This window comes from Pipistrellus kuhlii, unplaced genomic scaffold, assembly GCF_014108245.1.
Source record: "Pipistrellus kuhlii isolate mPipKuh1 unplaced genomic scaffold, mPipKuh1.p scaffold_m20_p_21, whole genome shotgun sequence".
Lineage (NCBI taxonomy): Eukaryota > Metazoa > Chordata > Mammalia > Chiroptera > Vespertilionidae > Pipistrellus > Pipistrellus kuhlii.
The window spans coordinates 11,329,648-11,350,469 of record NW_023425520.1 but is presented as its reverse complement, the minus strand read 5'-3'; the positions used below and the strand labels follow the sequence as shown (position 1 = coordinate 11,350,469).

The 20,822-nt window shown below is 45.1% G+C and overlaps 1 protein-coding gene across 1 annotated transcript in view; it reads right to left on the bottom strand.

Moving 5' to 3' along the window:
- The window catches only part of CNOT6 (CCR4-NOT transcription complex subunit 6), a 72,039-nt gene extending 51,498 nt beyond the window's left edge, over positions 1-20,541 (bottom strand). Inside the window, exon 1 of the mRNA XM_036450199.2 lies at positions 20,195-20,541. The gene's annotated coding sequence lies outside the window, so the exon portion shown is untranslated. The remainder of the gene's footprint in view (positions 1-20,194) is intronic.
- Positions 20,542-20,822: the final 281 nt, after the last annotated feature.

Below are 20,822 nucleotides of genomic sequence, written 5' to 3'. Positions count from 1 at the left end.
CATCTGTAATTGTGAAATAGATCACAAACGAAAGAAATGGAGGACAAAAAGCGTCTGGATATAGAGTTCAAATCTATGCTTATAAGGTTTTTCAAGAATTTCCTAGAAAAGATGGATAAGGCCTATGAGGATATGAAAAGAGATCAACTAGAATTAATAAGGAGTCAACAAGAAATGATAAGGGATCAACAAGAAATAAAGAATACATTGTCTGAAATAAAAAATATTTTACAGAGTCCTAAAAACAGAAGGGAAGATCGCAAGAATCAAGTCAAAGATTTGGAACATAAAGAGCCAGAAGACACTCCTCTACAGAAGCTAGAAGGCAAGAGAATCCAGAAAATTGAAGATAATGTAAGAAACCTCTGGGACAACTTCAAGCGAACCAACATCAGAATTATGGGGGTCCCAGAAGATGAGAGAGAGCAAGATATCGAAAACATACTGAAAGAAATAGTGACAGAAAACTTCCCCCACCTGGTGAAAGACTTACAAGTCCAGGAAGCGCACAGAACTCCAAACAAAAGGAATCCAAAGAGGACCACACCGAGACACATCATTATTAAAATTCCAAGAGCAAAAGACAAAGAGAGAATATTAAAAGAAGCAAGAGCAAAGAAGGTAGTAACCTATAAAGGAGCACCTATACGATTGTCAGCTGACTTCTCAACAGAAACCATGCAGGCCAGAAGGGAATGGCAAGAAATATTCAAGGTGATGAATAGCAAGAACCTACAGCCAAAAATAATCTACCCAGCAAAGCTATCACTCAGAATCGAAGGCCAGATAAAGAGCTTCACTAATAAAAAAAAGCTAAAGGAGTTCATCACCGCCAAACCAGAATTATATGAATTGCTGAACGGGGTTCTTTCAGAAGAGAAAGTAAACAAAGATAAAAATTATGAACAAATACGTAACCATCAACAAGTGAATCTAAAAACCAAGGAAATTAAAAAAATCTGATGAACAATATTAACTGTTGAATATAATAGAATCAGAGGTATGGAAGGAGAGTGAACTGACGATTCTTGGGGAAAAGGGGATAGGGGGGCGTGGGAAGAGACTGAACATAAACTGTGCACCTATGGATGAGGACAATGGGGAGAGGGGAAAGGGCAGAGGGTGGGGTGGGAACCTGGTGGAGGAGAGCAATGGTGGGGGGCGGAAAAAAGGAACATTTGTAATAATATGAACAATAAAAACTTATTAAAAAAAATAAAAAAATAAAAAATAAAAAGGTGTTTCCTCTGCAGCTCATGCAGCCCCTGCATTGTGTCCACTGGGCTAGGGGCGTGTTCCTGCCAGCCGGTGGTGACCACCGGGGTCTCTGCACACCCCAGAGGCTGGCAGCATTCCCCCATCGAGGGCGCTGGGCTAGGGGTAAGGTGGGAACATTCTCGACTCCGAATGCCCCCAAGGCAAGCAGCCAGCCCCCCATGGGCACCAGGCTGGGGGGCATGCAGCGACCCCTGGGCCACACGCAGAGGCCAGCAGCCAGCACCCCCCCTCCCCGCCCCATCATGAGTGCCATGTTGGGGGTGTGGACGCGAACTACCGCTTGGTGTCGGAGCATTTGCAAGCGGCTGGGGGCATTCTGAGACCCCTCTGCTCAGGGCCTAAGAGCGGGCCTACAGGCTAAGAGCGGCCTAGATCTGGAGGATGTTCTAGGGACCCAGGCCGCTCAGTGCCTGCATATGAAAATTAACCGCCATCTTTGTTGGGTTAATTTGCATGGTTGCTCTGATTGGCTGGTAGGCATAGCAGAGTGATGGTTAAATTGCAAATTTCTCTTTTATTAGATAGGAGATATACACACACACACACACACACACACACACACACACATATATATTATTTGATAATGTAGGAATAAACAAATAAGTACTACATTAAGGAAACACAATTTTCAGGGTAAGAAAACATCTATACATATAAAGAGGCAATATGCTAACTGACCACAACGGTGTCCAATAATGATCAATTTGCATATTAACAGACCAGCAGATGCGTGCGCAGCTGGGGACTCCTGTGAGGCTGGCTTCCTTGCCCCCAGGCCGGAGTGCTCTTTTTCTCCCTGCATGCGCCCGACAAACCACCCCACGACACCATGCCCCATCCAAGAGCACTCTGCCAGGGGACGCCACCCCCACCCCCCCGCACATAAGGTGGGGGGAGCTGTGGGACGACACCTGCACAGCAGAAGGCCGGCTCTCGGGGTGTGGTCAGCAGATGCCAACCAGGGGTTGTGCACATCGGCAGTGACCCCCGGGAGAGGTTGAACACACAAACCGAAAGGATGTGGACCAAACACCATGAAGGAAGGGCCCGTGCACGACAATAGAGAGTGCACAGACAACCCTCACACCTCAGGGAAGCATCCACAGCTTTCTCCAGCCATCCATTCATTCATCTGCCCAGTCTGACCCGGACGGGGGTTCGAATCCTTGGTGGAAAGCCCCCACACCCAGGACAAGCCGGGCCCAACTGTGCCTGCACAAGCATGCCCGTTGCCTGCGAATTCCAGAGGGGACTGGACGGAGAGCCACTCAAGGCATGGGAGTGAGCATGGCAGGGGGTAGGAAAGGCTCTGCATCCCCCCCGCTTCAGCACTCAACGGGAGAAAAGCCTCGCGTGCGTGTGACTACACACACTCGTGCACGTAATGTAGCGGTCCCCATGACGGACGCCGGCCCAGCCAACTCGGACAGGGGAGGTGCGGGCCGCAGTATATCGTCGCTCGGCCCCTCAAAGCCAGTGCAAGAGGGGCCCGAGTGCCCAAACAGAGGCGGCTTCAGGTCCCAGAGAGGAAAGCAGTCAATACTAAGGATAAAAAGCATAGGATTTTTAATTAGCTTGTAAAAAGAGTAAACGAGGGAGGAAGGGGAAGAAGGGCAAGAGGGAGGGAAGAACTTTATAAAGGAGTCAGTAGAGAAAAGAATTAAGGAAAGAGGATGTATGAGTGAACTGTAGGAGCTATAATGAAAATCAAGTATAGTTGTGTACTGGGGTCAAATTTTAAAAATAGAAGTCAGAAAAGAAAAAAGATAAATGATAGTGAATAATTAGGCAGGTAGATAGACATATTAAAACAGTGGAAGTAAATAGAGTATATGGGAAAGCTAGGATGAGACAGAAAGAGGGAGGGAAGAAAAGTTTTAAAGGGGAGCGGGTAAAGCTTAAAAGGAGAATGGGAAGAAGGAAGAAATGGGGCAGGGAGCAAAGCAGGTCCAAGGGAGGAAGTGAAGAAAAATATTAAGGTGGGAAGGAAGGAAAAGGTGAGGGAGGGCAGGGGTAAAGATAAAGGAAAGAAGGAATGTGGGGAGGGAGGGAGGGAGGGTAGGAAGGAGAAAGATTGGAAGAAGATTGATGGAACAGAAGTAGGAAATGAGGAAAGAAAAGTTTATAAATGATGAATCCGTAGGAAAAAGTGTTAATAGAGAGAAAAATTGTGTGAAAAAGAGAAGCCAATAAGGAAGTCAAATACAATTGTGTGCGAAGGGGATAAGATTTTAAAAAAGTGAATAGGGGTGACCAAGCCAGCAGGGAAGGGCAGTTAGGAGTGACCAGGCCAGCAGGGGAGAGCAGATCAGGCCAGCAGGCAGGGTGGTTAGGGCAGGCAGGCAGGTGAGCAGTTAGAAGCCAGAGGGACTGGACTCGTGAGAGGGATGTCCAACTGCCAGAGGGATGTCCTAAACTGGCAGTTGGATATCGCTCAAGGGCACCCACATTGGAGAGGGTACAGGTTGGGCTGAGGGACAACCCCCGCCAAGCATGAATTTCATGCACTGGACTTCTAGTCCTATATAATAAAAGGGTAATATGCAAATTGGCCCTAACAATAGAATGACTAGGAATGATCAGTTGCTATGACACACACTGACCACCAGGGGCAGGCACTCAACACAGAAGTTGCCCCTGGTGGTCATGTGCTCCTACAGAGGGAGCTCCACTCAGCCACAAGCCCACAAGCTGGGCTGATAGCTGCGAGCATCTCCCACCTCCTCGGTATCACAAGGATGTTGACTGCCAGCTTAGGCCAGCTCCTGGACTGCAAGAGGGAATAGGCAGGGCTGAGGGACCCCTCCTGAGTGCACAGGGCTTCTAGTAAATTGATAAAATTAGATAAAAACAATTCTAAAACTGACTTGAGACTACCAGCTTAAACTTATGGTTTTTGTTTCTAAGTAGCCACCGAAGTGTTCTAGAAGTACTCCTAATCCTTGATTTGATCTCTAATACCAAGAAAACAAAATTCATTGCAAAATGGCCAATTACAAGCCTGGAGAAGAAATTCTATTAAAATGAAGCTGGGACACCCTTTTATACCAAAAACCCCCCCACAAATCTAATGGGGTTATGTCTTGTCAAGATGATACAGGAGCCAGCAAGAAAGAGTTATCACTAGACAAAGTTGTGACAATCTGAGCAAAAACAATCGTAATTATAATGGAACGAAATACACCAAATCAATAAAAATGTATAACATGATTACTATCTGTGCTGCAGAAAACAGAGCTGGCAGTGATGTAAAAGATGGATTAGTAGCAGAGGCAGGAAGAAAGTAAGGGTGGGCTAACGGGGAGTGAAGGGAAGGCCATAGGCACAAATCTGCCACCAAAATTGTGGCAGCTATTAAACTAAGACAACTGATAACTTGAGAAAGATTTAAGTGTTTATCCTTTAAGCAGGTATTCCATTTCAGAGCAAACAGCCCCATTTGAAGGAAAAGTCCTACTTTACAAAAAAATGACAACTAATAAATGAAGAAAGAATTTAAAAAACAAAAGCAACATCATTTTGTAATTCCTAAGAAACCTTTTATTTAAAAAAAAAATGTTTTATTGATTTTTTACAGAGAGGAAGGGAGAGGGATAGAGAGCTACAATAGAAACATCGATGAGAAACATCGACCAGCTGCCTCCTGCACACCCCCAACTGGGGATGTGTCCACAACCAATGTACATGCCCTTGACCGGAATCGAACCTGGGACCTTTCAGTCCGCAGAATGACGCTCTATCCACTAAGCCAAACCAGTTTCGGCCTAAGAAACCTTTTTAAAGCAAAAATTATAAACTGGGATAACACATTAAATAATCATTGGCAAAATGCTAAAGTAACACCACCATCCAAACTGTTTTCTGATCATAAGGTTAAAATGTTCATAGGAGAAATAAATTGTTACCTTTTTAAAAATATATATATTTTATTGATTTTTTTACAGAGAGGAAGAGAGAGGAATAGAGAGCTAGAAACATCGATGAGAGAGAATCATCGATCAGCTGCCTCTTGCACACCCCCCACTGGGGATGTGCCCGCAACCAAGGTACATGCCCTTGACCGGAATTGAACCCGGGGCCCTTCAGTCCGCAGGATGACGCTCTATCCACTGAGCCAAACCGGTTTTGGCAAATTGTTACCTTCTTAATCAATCTTTGCAACCGCTACAGAGGAAGATCCAGATATTGGATATCTTGATATGAGAGATTATGAAGTAAGTACACATCAACAATTGAGAACTAAAAGAATTGGCCTGATGACACCAAAGAAGCGATCTGACAAAATAAAAATGCAGGACTTTCTGCAGGATAATGGTCTGGTGACTTCGACAAGCTAGTCACCAGATGTGAAGAAAATTGAGATAACATCAAATGCAATGAATGGTCCCTATATATTGTATAATCAATAAATCAGCAATAAAAGACTTTGTGTGGAGAATAACATTTCACACTCAATTCCTAATTACAACATTAATGATTATGCAATCATGTTATTTTGGCCATGCACATACACACACACACACACACACACACACACACACACGTTTCTTGTTAAAGAATTTATTTTAATTATACTGGCCAGATTTTTTCAAGGGAAATGAGGCTGTTTCGACCAATCTCAACTGACAAAATGAAATGCTAAATTTAACATCTCTTTTCCTTTACATGCTCTTTATATTTTCTCCTCCTTTCTTTGTGCTTTATTTCTTCCCCAGATATTAAGGAGACAAAGAGGGGCAAAGGAAAGAGAGGTAAGCAAAACTCTGTGCAGAATCCCTTTTATTTGATCAGGCTGCCTGCAGAGCTACAAGTAAGGTATATATGAAAAGGTAGTGACAGTAACTTGGTACCAACTTATTTCACCCAATTTTTTCTCCAGGTCTTATCCAATTTTTCACTAAAGTTGACTGACATTTTGTATCTTCAAGATTTTTAAACCATCTTCTTCATTTTCAAAGCTACTTTCGTTAATGTAGAACCTCCTTTCTATCTTCAATTATAAAATGACTTCTACACCTATCTTCCTGACGGACGGCTACTCATGTCTTTTCCTGCTTAAAAATCCAATGGTTCTTCCTGTCTACCTAACATCCAAATTTCCAATTTCTTTAAAATCTGGACTTAGTCAACTATTTTCCCTCCCTCCCCCTCCCTCCCTCCCTCCCTCCCTCCCTCCCTCCCTCCCTCCCTCCCTCCCTCCCTCCCTCTCTCTCTCTCTCTCTCTCTGTCAACTATTTTCTCACTCAACTTCAGCCATTTACACATACACCGACCTATGAAGTTTTTCAATACATGCCAAACCCTTCACCAAAAACAACCACTCTAAACTTTTAGTCACCATTCAAGACAGCTCAGCTCACACAAGAGTCCCAAAAGCCCTTCTCAACAAAGACACAAGAGAAGTTCACTACACCTTCCTGTGCACAGTATACACTTACTATAGGACCTATCTCCCCAAACATCTGTATCTCCCAGAGTCCTCTATAATGCCTAGCACATTCTTCAATACACCTGAACCATTGCTTCATTAAGATAGTTTACTTTTGGAGAGGATCCAAGATGGCTGCTCGGGTAGACATCTAACCGCAACAGCCCACAACAATTTCAATGGAATACAACTAAAATGTAGAGTGGACATCGCCCAGAGCTATAGGGAGTCGACTGACTGAAAACTCTACAATAGGAAGAAGGGAGAAAACCAGAAGGAAAATCAGAGGAGCTGAAAAAAAGCCTAAGGTACGGAGACATGCTGCGCGCCTGCACGCACGTGCGCGCGGAGAGGTCGCAGCCGGAGAGGAAGAGAGGGCTGGGTGCTGCCTGGCGTTCCCTAGCAGGAAGGAAATAGAACCCCCAGCCTGGGCTGAACCCCCGAACCGGCAGCGCTGAGCCCCAGTTATGGGCCAGACCCTGGGGACCCAGGCTCCAGCAGGGGGAGACGGGGCTGTGAGGCGGAATCCTGGGGGAGCGGCGAAAGGCGGGGCCCCCGGAGTCGCGCACACTGCACGCAGAGCACAGTCTGTTGACTCTGATCCTGGACTCCCCTAGCGGGAGGGAGAAAGAAAGCTCCAGACTGGAGGAACGCGACGAGGAGCAGGAGCCCCTGCTGGACACCGGCCAGCCGGGCACCAGCAAGGAGCCGGGTGACGAGGCCCCCAGGGGGGGGGGGGTGCCCCTGAGCCTTCAACCACTGAGCGCGGGCAACGGAGCCAAGGCCGGGGGCTGCTTCCTGGGCGGCGCGGACCCCGGCAACGGGCTGAAGCAGCGCAGGAGCCCGCGGAGAACAAAGAGGTGCCACAGGCCAACCTGCTGAGCTCCCAGGACAAGGAGGAAGAAACCAAAGAAGTTCTCAATGTGAATAAATCAAGTGAGAACAAAAGATAGTAAAATTACTTAAGAAAGAATACAAAGAAGATCTTGAAAAATCAAAGATTAAGTCAGAACTCAACTCACCAGCCAACATTCCAACTTAAATGCGTTTTAAAAAAAAAAAGAAAAAAAAGAAAAAGGGACAGAATGTTGGAACAGTGGTGACCAGGCCTAGAGTGGCCAGGCACAAAGCAGTGGCAGCCGGACCCGGAGCAGCAGCGGCCAGAACCAGAGCATCAACGGCCAGAACCAGAGCATCAACGGCCAGCACTGGAGCAGCCAGACCTGGGGCAGTGGCAGCCAGGCCTGAGGCGGAGGCGGCCAAGACCAGGGTGGCCAGTCCAGGAACACCCAGACCCGGAGTGACTGGGCCCGGAGAAGCTGGGCCCAGAGCAGCTGGGTTGGGAGAGCCAGGCCCAGAACAGCAGTAGCCAAGCCCAGAGCATCCAGGCCGGGAGCGGCCAGGCTCGGAGCGGCCCGGCCCGGAGCAGCAGCTGCCAGGCTGGGAGCAGCCAGGCCCGGAGCAGCGGCTACCAGGCTAGGAGCGGCCAGGCCCAGAGCGGCCGGGCCTGGAGCTACCGGGTCGGGTGCGGCCAGGCCTGGAGCAGCAACAGCCAAGTCCAGAGCAACTAGGTCGGGAGCAGCAGTGACCAGACCTGGAGCAGCTGGTTGTGGAACGAACCAGAGCAACAGAGGCCAGGCCCGGAGCATCCAGGCCCGGAACAGCTCGCTCCTCGCCTGCCCCTCCCCCACGGCTGCCTCTCAGACATGGCTGGAAACTTTTGCGGGAACTTGAGGGTCTGCTGAATCAAGTGATGAAGGCTTAGATCTGGATGTGTTGAGTTAGTATAGTGCTGGGGTGTTGATCTGTGAGTGCCTTGGGTGGGACCTGGATGAGGCTGGTTGACCTATTTGGAAATGTCTTTTGTGTGAAGTGTATCATTGGGCATGTGGAGGTATTATTGATATGAGAAAATGCTAAGTAACAGATTTACTATCTGAAAAGGGATTTACTATCGGGGAAAGGGAGGGACGAAGAAACTGAACATAAACTGTGCACCTATGGATGAGGACAATGGGGGATGGGGAGGGGGCGGAGGGTGGGGTGGGAACCTGGTGGAGGGGGGAAGAAATGAGGAACCTTTGTAATAATATGAACAATAAAGATTGATTAAAAAAAAAAAGATAGTTTACTTTACAGAATTGTTAGTTCGACAAATATTTATTAAGCACCCTGCCAGGTAATAGTAGTAAATAATAAATAAATACATGACCTTGGACCTTAATCTACCAGAGGAGCAAACAACAACAAAAATCCCACAATCAGCCTGCCAGCAGTGACAGCCTGGGCCGGGGTCTCAGCCTGGCCAGGGTGCGATCCCCTTCCAGTCTCAACCACTGAGTCACACCAGCCAGGCAGATATGGAGGAATTTTAAATGTTTCTTTTTTAAAATATATATTTTATTGATTTTTTACATTAAGGGAGAGAGATAGAGAGCTAGAAACATCTATGAGAGAGAAACATTGATCAGTTACCTCCTGCACACTCCTCACTGGGTATGTGTCCCAACCAAGGTACATGCCCTTGACCGGAATCCAACCTGGGACTCTTAAGTCTGCAGGCCAATGCTCCATCCACTGAGCCAAACCAGTTATCAAAACCTCTACCTGTTTTCGCTCATACAATTCATCACATGAATTTGTATCCGTTAATAAAGGATAGTCTGGAAGTTTGAAATGTGAACATTTCATTCCATGCAATATAAATACCTCTTGAATTTTGTTAAGAGCATTCATTTCACAGTTCACACAGGCACCTTCTCTTTGGTGTAAATTCCAACAAAAATCTTCAATAAAATGAGCTTTATTCTCGTGCCATAATTTGTCTGCATCAGCAGGACATCCAAACACACATATGTATGCAAAAAGTTGCCGTAATTGTTTGGGCATATTAAGGATGATCACATCGTCAATCATATATTTCCAGATAGTGTCATCAATTAATAATCCTCGATGTTTAGCAGCTTCACAAAATGTGTCATAAATTACACCTCCTACAGTTTGCAGATCATCAAAACATATCGCACCTTTTACAAGCAGAAGCACAAGTCCAAGATAATATCATTCTGGTTCTTTAAAGCTCACAGTGAACAGTCTACCTAATACTTTATTCCCACCCTTTCGGCATTTTGTTCACAAAGTATTATTAAACACATCAGGCTGTGGAATCTCCTGCCGCCCTAACGTGTGGGTCCTGGGTCCCGGTGAATAGGATTCTTGGCGGTCAGGCCACTGGCCGCAAGCTAACCAATCCCATTCCGCAAGGGATGGGGTGCCGCTGCCCTGCTGTGTGGGTCCTAAAAACTGTATATTTGTGATTTCAAGGCTATTAAAAATAATCAATGCCATAGTGGGTAACTCATGATAATCTCTCAAAGCAAGGTATTTGCATTGCATAGGAGGAATAGAATAAAAAGCTAGTGAAAGAAACAAGGTATCAAAAAGGTCTTACTAGCCCTGGCCAGTGTGGCAAAGTAGGTTGGTCCAGTACACTGAAATGTCGAGAGTTCAAATCTTAGTCAGGGCACGTACCTAGGTTGTGGGTTCGGTCCTTAGTTGGGATGCATAAGAGGCAACCAATCAATGTCTCTCTCTGAAATCAATAAACATATCCTTGGGTAAGAATTAAAAAATCTTACGAAAAAGTGAAATTATGTTCTTGGTTTTCAAACCTCCCCCTCCTCCTATAATCATCACCCAGTTTTCCAAGCCAGAAATATCAGTATTATCCTTGACTATTTCCCAGCTAATCAGTCTTCCCAGTGAGTCTCTAGTTCTAGCCCATTTTACCTCCTAAATCTTTCATCCACTTTGCCTTACTTCCTTGGGCTCTTACCTGAGTTATTCCACCAGTCTCAGACCCATGTTTGTTCTTATACTCTCCCCCATTTTAATGCATCCTAGGTACTGTCTAAAATGACCTAAAACCTCATGGTTCTAATACAACATCTCCTTCATCTTTGTAGTCTTGGACTCTAACAAAGCACCTGACACAAAAGAAGCTCAAATATGTGTTGAACTAACTAAAAAGAGGAAACCCAGGCTCACTTATAAAACAAAGAAGGTATATGTATTTATAACCGGTCTTTGTGTGCCTCTCTAGTCTCATCATCTGGGGCTCCTGCATTCCCAGTTACCCCTCACAAACCCCCATGGCCTTAGCATATGCTATTGCTTCTGCTCTATCGCTCCCTTCCCACAAAAACCTAGGAACTCTAGTACAAATACCAATTCAAATAACTAACTTTAAAAAGGTCTTTCTTCACTATCCCTCCCAAACACAGGGGTTTATTATTCCCTGCTTATTCTGAATCTTGAAGAAAATTTCTACTTTTCTTCTTTAATCCCACCTTAACTTTTTTTATGTTTCACTTACCTACTGTAATATAGGCATCTTACACTTACTTACCCTATCTAATAAAAGAGTAATTTGCAAATTGACTGTCACTCCAGCACACAAGATGACCGCCACAAGATGGCCTGCAGGGAAGGGCAGTTGGGGGGGACCAAGCCTGCAGGGGAGGACAGTTAGGGGGGCACCAGGATGGCAAGGGAGGGCAGTTAGGGGTGATCAGGCCAGCAGGGGAGTAGTTAGGGGGTGATAAGACTGGCTGACAGAAGTGCTTAGGGGCAATCAGGCAGGTAGGCAGGCAAGTGGTTGGGAGCCAGCAGTCCTGGATTGTGAGAAGGATGTCTGACTGAACGTTTGGGCTCAATTCCACTGGGATTGGGCCTAAACGGTCAGTCGGACATCCCTCGAGGGATCCCAGATTGGAGGGTGCAGGTTGGGCTGAGGGACTCATCCCTCCATACCCAAATTTTGTGCACTGGGTCTCTAGTACTATATAATAAAAGGCTAATATGCAAACTGACAAACAGCAGAATGACTAGTCATTATAATGCACACTGACCACTAGAGGGCAGACGCTCAATGCAGGAGCTTCTCACAGGGGGAGCGTTGCTCAGCCAGAAGCAGGGCTCACAGCTGGTGAGCGCAGCAGCAGTGGCAGGAGCCTCTCCTGCCTGCATGGCAGCGCTAAGAATATCTAGCAGGCCAGACTGAGGGGAACCCCCCCCCCCCCCAAGTGCACAGATTTCGTGCACCAGGCCTCAAGTATTTTAAATATTTTTATATCTTCAGAGCCTGGTATACGTAAGTATTTGTGGAAAACCTAACAATTTGAGGGGAGAAGCTGTGATAGAAAAAAAAAAAAAAAAAAAGGCATTTTATTAGAGTCAAGTGTGCTAGCAGAAGCAACGTCCATCTTACTGAGAATAATAACTAATATCTAAGCTTCTAATCTTAAAAGTGAAATCTAGAGAAATCAGGTAGAAAGGGTTTGGTGGTCAAAGACCGAAATAATGGTTCTATAATAACCTGGGATAAGCAATAAGGGGACAAACTAAAAGGTTAAACTATAAAAAAGTAATCTGAGTAATGTGCTATGACAAAATGAGAGCAAACGTCAAATAGATAAGGATAATGGCAAAACTGTTGAGTACCTATCTGCCACACTCTACACTAGGCATGTAACTGCTACCATTTGAGCATTCGCCACTGGGCAGGTCTATCAGGCCCTTTGCATGCATTATTTCATTTTAATCCTCAGGACTCCATTAAGGAAATACACATAGAAAGCGAGGTCCAGAGAATGAGTAACATGCCTGAGGTCAGAGACAGTAGTGCCACAATTATGATTTTTAACCAAAGTCTGATCCAAAAGTCTGTGCTTTCAACCACTGTGCCATTTACCTGAATATCTCAATTTAATTCTCAGCAATCCATGAGGTAGGTGCTATTCTCATTTTCAGTTGAGGAAACTGAGTTAGGGTTAAAATAACTTGCTCAAGGTCACACACAAGTAGCAGAGCTGGGATATGAACCTGGAACATCTAGTTGCAAAGCTGTAGTCTATTCCATCACTGCCTCAAACAACTCCCTAGTATTTTGTCCCTGATAAAGGCCAAGATTTCATGTTCATTCTCCAATTACGTTGCTGAGACCAAAAGTCCTCGTTTCCTTTTCAGATGTATCATCTTTTCCAAGATACTCTCTACCTGTAGTCTTCCAAATGTCAAACTCTGTATCTCAGGACCTTTATATATTCTTCAAGATTAAGGAGTACCTCAAAGAGTTTCTGTTTATATGAGTTATATCTATCAATATTTACCACAGTAATTAGAACTAAGAAATTTTAAATTTATCAACTCATTAAATATAATAAACCTATCACACATTAGTAAACATTTTTATTACTTTTTTGTTGTCAATCCTCACCCGAAGATACTTTTTTCATTGATTTTTAGGGAGAGTTGGAAGAGGGAAAAACATAGAGGAAACATCAATGTGCGAGAAACATATTGCTTAGCTGCCTCCAAGAGCCCTGAGTAGGACTACAACTAGAACTAGGACTGGGGCTGGGGCCGGGACAGAGCCTGCAACCAAAGTACATGCCCTAGACTGGAATTGAACCCGGGATTCTTCTGTCCACAGGCCAGCACTCTATCCACTGAACCAAGCCAGCTAGGGCTAATAAAAATGTATTAAAGTAACTATTTACAAAAACAAAATTTCATGAGGAGAATAACAGCATCTTACATTTTTGCAAATCTCTTTAATATCTGACAGACTAGAAGATAGCTGGATTCACATATCTGCTTGGAATTCAATGCGATCAGATATCACACATTTTTTTAGCCTCTGGAAAACTATCCATACACTCATAACAAAAAAGAGAATCACAAGTATTAGCACCCCCAAACCTCCCGTACCCCAAACAATCTCATTTCAATTTCCTTAAATCTTTTTCTCAAGTAATACAAAACTAAATTTCAGTCCAAATTAGTTTAACTAAAATTTCCAACTAATACGACATCTGAGAAAACAGATTTTTTTTAGATTATGCTAAAATATTCCTCCAAACCTAGAGCTAAACAGCAGGCGTATGTAGTAATCAATACCAAGTTCTAAAAGGAAAAGTTGGCACACGCAGCTGCATCCACAAGGCCCAGCCCATAACAGTTTACCAGACTGTTGTTAAAATGCATTTCTAACCATGTCCATGAACCCCAAAACACATGAATGAATATAAAATACAGTCAGAGGAAGCCGGGATGTATACTGCAACAACCACAATTTTGAGGGTCAAAACTAGCAATTTCATTTAACCCAGTAAGTTCAAAATACAACCATAAAGGCACACCAAGTACAGGACATCCACAAATTCTAACTCTAAATAAGTACAAATATATGCTAGCTTAGAAATGTTAACTTCTATATTTTAAGTCAAATATAAAGTACTAGAGGCCTGATGCATGAATTCGTGCATGGGAAGGGGGTCCCTCTCAGGACCTCTGGCTCCTAACTGCTCCCCTGCCTGCTAGTCTGATCTCCCTAAATGCTCTCCCCTGCTGGCCTGATCCCCCTAACGGCTCTCCCCTGACAGCCTGTTTGCCCTAACTGCTCTCCCCTGCCTGATTGATAGCCTCTAACCTCCTCTGCCTTGGCCCACCAATATGGCTTTGTCCGGAAGGTCATACGGAAAATTTGTCTAATTAGCATATTACCTTTATTAGTATAGGTGCCACATTGTCCTAAAAACGAAGGTTGTTCCCAGGTTTTCCTATCATGGAAAGGGAGCCTGCAATAGCATCCTGGGTTCGGACAAGGGCTTATGCACTTGTGCTTTATCTTAGCAGGTGCGATTCCTAGAAGACCCTTGGATGTACCTTGAACATTTCTATCAAATTTGCCAAGTCATCCTCCAAAAATGTTGAACCACTTTAAACTCCCACCAGCAACCATGTGTGTGCCCTCAGTTCCATTTTGATGCCAATATTATTGATTTCTCCCTAAAAGCCTTCATCCTGTCAGCTGGGACTACTTGGTACTTGAGCCAACTTCACTGTTCAGTTGGGGACTTGATTTCTCGAGATAGAATTATGAAGGAGGAAAATAGTTTTCCTCTACCTTTACGAGTTCTTTGTGGAGGCCCTTGTAATGAAAGACAGATCACCAACAGAAAAAACGAAAGTTCATTAACATGTGTATCTCATATAAATGTGGGAGATCCCAGGGAAAAATGAGTAATTCCCCAAGGTGGCTTAGAATGCAGATTTAAATACTACTTTCTTTCTAGGGAAAGGGGACAGGAGATATAGGCCTCTTAGAGGAGAGTAAGTGATTTTTATGAAAGATGAAGGGAGGTGCGGAGAGATAGTTTGTAAAAAAGTTTGGGTGTGATGTCAACTTTTACTCTCCTGTCCCGTGACAGGAGTCAGTCTTCTCTGCCTGATGACACTCCTCCCATCAAGGGGACCTATGACTTTTAAGCTCCTTTTGGGGGGTCCGATTTTAGGCAGGTCAGGAGACTTCAGTGAAAGCCTCTGCATGCATTTATTTGCTCTTTTCAAGCATCTGCAGCTCAAAGTCATCAATATAACAGCATATGTTGGAGTGGCATGTTCTCTGACCTTCAGAATAAACCCAACAAAAGCTTGTTTCCTCTCTCAGGTGACTTGCCACAGTAGCATTATTCCCCAGAGACAGTATTCTGATCAGACCTTCCTGGGAGTGGTCATACCATACCCTGTGCTTGTGGAAAGGTGTGGGCCACATCACTAAATAAACCAAGGTCAGTTTTCTCATCTTGCGGAAAGGGAGATAAAGTTATGATAGTTTATCTCCCTTTCCACAGGTTTCTTGTGGTTTGTGTCTCCAGTGCCCCTGCCCCCAGCACCTCGGCCAGGAGCAGTGCCTTGGGGCTGCTCAGAGCCCGGACTATGGTTTGTGTCTCTGATCCGGCCCCCAGTAGCCCCTGCACTGGGTGTCGCCATCTTTGTTGGGTTAATTTGCATACTTACTCCTGATTGGCTGATATCATAGTGGAGTGACAATCAATTTGCATGTTTCTCTTTTATTAGTGTAGAAGATGGACAAAAAGCATTAAGACAAACAGGATTTGTAAACTAATTAACAAAAAGTTGACTGCTCACCAATGCACTGGATATTAAAGCCATGATTTGTGTGGTAAAACTTCACTAAGATAAAAAAGGTAAGGAAACAATCCTAAATCTGTTCCTTAGCATGAGACAAGCAACAACCATCTATTATTACTTTACAGCTTCAGTACCAAATAATAGCTGCCAACAGAAGTTTATTTCATTTCTCTTTCTTATCTTTTGCCAGACTTTCCATCATCTATTTGCTCCTCTCTCTCTTACAATGAATCATATTCTAGCTACCACTGTCTAGTGGGAATTTGGGTCTTTTTTGGTTATTCCTCTCCCAACGATATGTTCTCCACTGCTTTTCAGAGAGTGGAAGGGAAGAAGGGGGAAAGAAACATCTGATCAACTGGCTGCCTCCTGCACCATCCCCACCACTGGCAGGGAGCAAACCCACAACTGAGGTACAGTTCTGTCATCACTGCTTTTTGACAAAAGATGTGTGACTGACTTTCCCTAAGATAGTAAAAGTGCTTTAAAACTGGATTTCTGATCAGCAAATAATATTCTTACATGGGTTCTCATAAGGTTTTTGATCATAACCAAAAAGATAATCACAAGTATTAAGATTGTGTGGTCCTGGAACACACTCCCCCCATCCTTTGTCTATATGATCAGATTCAAATGTCAGTGCTTATCAATGTGTAGCAGCAACTGGGTCTCCCTATATTACATCTACATCAAATGGCAGGAGGGAAGGAGGAGGAGCACATACCATGTCATTAAGATCACAAAGTAGAGTCAAACAGACCTATGTAAAGTCCCAGCTCTGCAAGCATATACTTACATTCATCTTTAAGGCTAAAATTTTCTCCTTTATAAAATATCTACCTCACAATTTTGGTGTGAGGATTAAATGAGATAACACATGTAATGGACAATGCCTATTAACACCAAAAGCCATTATTTTCTTTCTGTGACTACAAATCCTTAAATCTGGTTTCTGTAAATTTCTCTAAAATTAGTAACAGGTAATAGTGTGTTTTTAAAAAAAAATATATTTTATTGATTTTTTTTTACAGAGAGGGAGAGAGAGTTAGAATCATCGATAAGAGAGAATCATCAATAACTACCTCTTGCACACACACCCCCCCCCCCCCCCCCCCCACTGGGGATGTGCCTGCAACCAAGGTACATGCCCTTGACCGGAATCGAACCTGGGACCTTTCGGTCCGCAGGCTGATGCTCTATCCACTGAGCCAAACCGGTTTTGGCAGGTGATAATGTTTTAATGTTCTAAATAAACTATAGTTTCATTTTCAACTACTTTAGGTGAAAAGTATATGAAGTTATTGTTCTAAAATATGGCAGTTAGCTTCACCAGATATTGCTTTATGATGCTGTGGTGTTTACATACAACTAGACACAATTTTACAGAAGAAAAAAATCTGCTCCTCAAAAAGCTAAGTGCAAATATTTTTTACTTAATAAATCTTCATTTCTGTGTGGTCTTTTCTTAGCAAGGGCTTGTAAAATGCCCCACTCAAAATTTGCAGAGTAAAAAAATATATATATATCTATATGCAACTTCTTGAGATATCTAGAGAATCACCAGTAATCCTCTTTCTGGATACAAAGACCAAGCAGAAGTTAGGTGTTCTTTCCTTAGCATGCCCCAAAAGTTTTGTATATTCCTCATTACCATATAACCTCATGAAGGCTTTACCCACTTGGGACAAAGCCCATAAGCCCATCAAGATAGCAAATCCACACCACAGCGCCTGACACACAGGTGTTCAATTATTTTTTGAACCGAATATTACAGTACTCTTTTAAAATGTTGTATTTGAGTATAATCCAGTCTGTTATACTGCTTGTTAAGAAAATGTGAATTTGTTCCAACATGATTGATAATTTAGGGAATCTGAGCATAATGCAGAATTCTCAACTGCTTCTCTGTGAAAAACACTAGAGGTAGAAAATTACAACTCAATGAACTGGCTGCACAGAAATACACAAAACACAGACCTCAAACACCTACTAAGTACATCAGTTCTCCATGTGTTTGTACATGTATATTATTGGGTCTAGTAATAATTAATGTCGTTTTTAAACATTCGTTTAAAATCTTGCTTGGCGTTGACTTGTATTGACAACCTTCAAACACGTGGTATCTACAGAACGTGTGAAGTGCAATTAACAAGTTTTGCTTGAAAAAGTTTGTGTTTGGCTTGGTTTTTGTTGCAAAACTAGGGCTAAGAAGATGGCGGATGAAGAGCATATTCGGCACTGCATGCTTTACGAGTTCCAATTAGGAAGAAAAGCAAGTGAGGCTGCAAAAAACATCTGTAGTGCTCTTGGTCAAGATGCAGTTAGCACCAGAAAATGCCAGCGTTGGTTTGAGAAATTTCGCGAGGGAAATTTTTCGTTAGATGACAAGAGTGGTCGAGGCCGTGTGTCCAATTTTGATCAAGAAGCTCTTCAAGCTCTTTTGGTGCAAAATCCTCAAATTACCCAACAAGAGCTTGCGACAACTTTAAATTGTTCACAAAAAACAATTTCCAATCAATTGCGTGCACTTGGCAAAGTCCAAAAGTTTGGAAAATGGGTTCCTCATGAGTTGACCGACAACAACCGTAATCAAAGAGTCACAATTTGCAGTTCGCTCCTCTCTCGTCAAAACCGTTTGCCGTTTTTAGAGCAAATTGTTACCGGAGATGAAGAATGGGTGCTGTATGTTAATTTGAAAAGGCGGCCTCAATGGTTGGACAAAAATGAGGCTCCGCAGCCCACGCCAAAACCTGACTAGCATGCAAAAAAAGTGATGTTGTGTGTTTGGTGGAATTTTAAAGGAATTCTTCATTATGAACTTTTACCATCTAACCAAACCATTACAAGTGCAGTGTATAGTGCCCAATTGGAAAGGTTAGCCCAAGCTTTAAGAGAAAAAGAACCCGCGCTGATTAATCGGAAGGGCGTAATTCTTCACCACGGTAACGCACGGCCGCATACTGCAAGAATCACTGCTGAAAAACTGCGCCAGTTGGAATGGGAAGTTCTCCCTCAACCTGCATATTCTCCTGATATCGCCCCTTCCGATTACCATTTGTTTCGTTCTTTGCAAAACTTTCTTCTTGGAAAAAAATTTAATAATGAAGAATGCCTCAAAAATGCATTGACCGAATATTTTGCATCAAAATCACAAGAATTTTACAACAGAGGGATTAAAATGCTTCCTGAGCACAAGTAGTAGAAAACAACGGCAACTATATTGTTGATTAAACTTTGTTGTATTGTTTAAATAAATTCGATTTAAAGTATTAGAAAACGACATTAATTATTACTAGACCTAATACAAGACACACCCACCTATTTTGTTTTAACATTCTGTGAGTTCAGGTCAACTTCCACCACTTCTCAATAACTCACAAGCAACCATTCTTTTGACCATTTCTACAAGCAAACCAGGTCTTTTTCCAGGATAAGGGCCACATTTACCGTAGTATGTACATACTGCTTAAGCATTTAACTTGTAAAACTGTGCTACCACTTTTTCAGGTTTCCTTTTAAAACACAAGTTACTGCCCTAATTGGTTTGGCTCAGTGGATAGAGCATCGGTCTGCGGACTGAAAGGTCCCAGGTTCCATTGTGGTCAAGGGCATGTACCTTGGTTGCAGGCACATCCCCAATAGTGGGTGTGCAGAAAGCAGCTGATGGATGTTTCTAACTCTCTATCCCTCTCTTCCCCTCTGTAAAAAATCAATAAAATATATTTTTTGAAAGTTACTGACAAAGTTTTCGAGTGTTGTACCTCAATCCCATTTTTCCCCGAAGGCCTGTAGTTTTTAACTGCACAATTTTGCAGACCATGACTTTTAGGAACCTATGTTGCTTTATTTACAGCAGAACTAACTATAGAGAGTTCTTGGCCCTAAGGAAGTTTCAGTGTTAAAATTCCAACACTGTCATTTGAAGTAACAATTAAAGCAGGGTACAGAGTTTAGTTAGCAAGCTTTTGAGGGAAGGTGAGGAAGGAAGACAGTCGAAGAAAAACATGTGATTCCGGTTACTGGAATAAACCGCTCTAAGTAATCAGGACTAGCAACGAGTCCTTAGCAACACCACAAATCCCTTTATTCGGTGCTAAGTGCTTCTTTAACCATGACACTCCCACCCTCACCCCCCAAAAATCTGACTTAAACTGAATTTTAAACACTTTGGGGGAGGGGTGAACAGTGGGTTTCCAGCTTGGCTCTAACTACTTAGTGCTCGCAGCGCGCAACCCACACCGCCACTCCTTTTAAGTGGCCACCATCCCGGCCACGGGTCCGGGGCCGAGGGCCAGGCGCCCCCCACCGCGGCCCTGCGCGCCCCCCGTCAATCAACTCCCCGCGGGCGCGCCGCGGGGCTCCCCAACAGCCGCCGGCCGCGGGCCCCTCCCGCCGGGCGCCAGCCGCCCTCCCGCGGGAGCGCCGCGCGCCCCGGCCCGGGCAGGACCGAGCGGGGCCGGCGGGAGCAGCCCCGCGGGCCGCCTCGCTCACCTCTCGGGGGGCGCCGCCCTCCGCCGCCGCCGCCTCCTCCCGGTGAGTGCAGCGGGGTCTGACCTGTGGAACCACCATACCAGTCCCGCCGCTGCTGCAGCGCCGCCGCTCCGCCGTCGCCTCAGACGCTGCTCTTTGTTTCCCCGCGGAGCGCCACCGCCTCAGCCGCCCGCCGGGCGGCCACTACGCCCTCCCGCTCCCTCGGTCCCCGGCCTCGCCCTTCTCGCTGCGCCCGCCGCTGCCTTCGCCTCCGCGCCGCCGACGCCGCCGCCACCGCCGCCGCCGCCGCCTCCTCCGCGCCCCCCTCGCTTTCATTGAAAGCAAACAAGCATCATGGCGGCGCCCCGTCCCCAAGCCAGCTAGCGCCCGGCCGCCGCCGCCCTCCCAACATCCCGGCTGCCCATTGGCCGCCGCCGCCGGGCGCGACCATTCGGCGCCGCGGGGGGCGCTCCCGCACGCGCTGCCCCCCCCGCCGCGCAGTGAGCCGGCCCGGCGCTGCCCTCCCGCTGCCTCCCGCTGCCCGGTCCTGCCACGCCGCCGGCTCTCCCTTCTCCACGCTCCTCGGGGTTTCACCCGCGCGCTCCGGTTTGTCCCGGGCTCTTCACTCCGGTCTCCTCTCCTCCCTCGT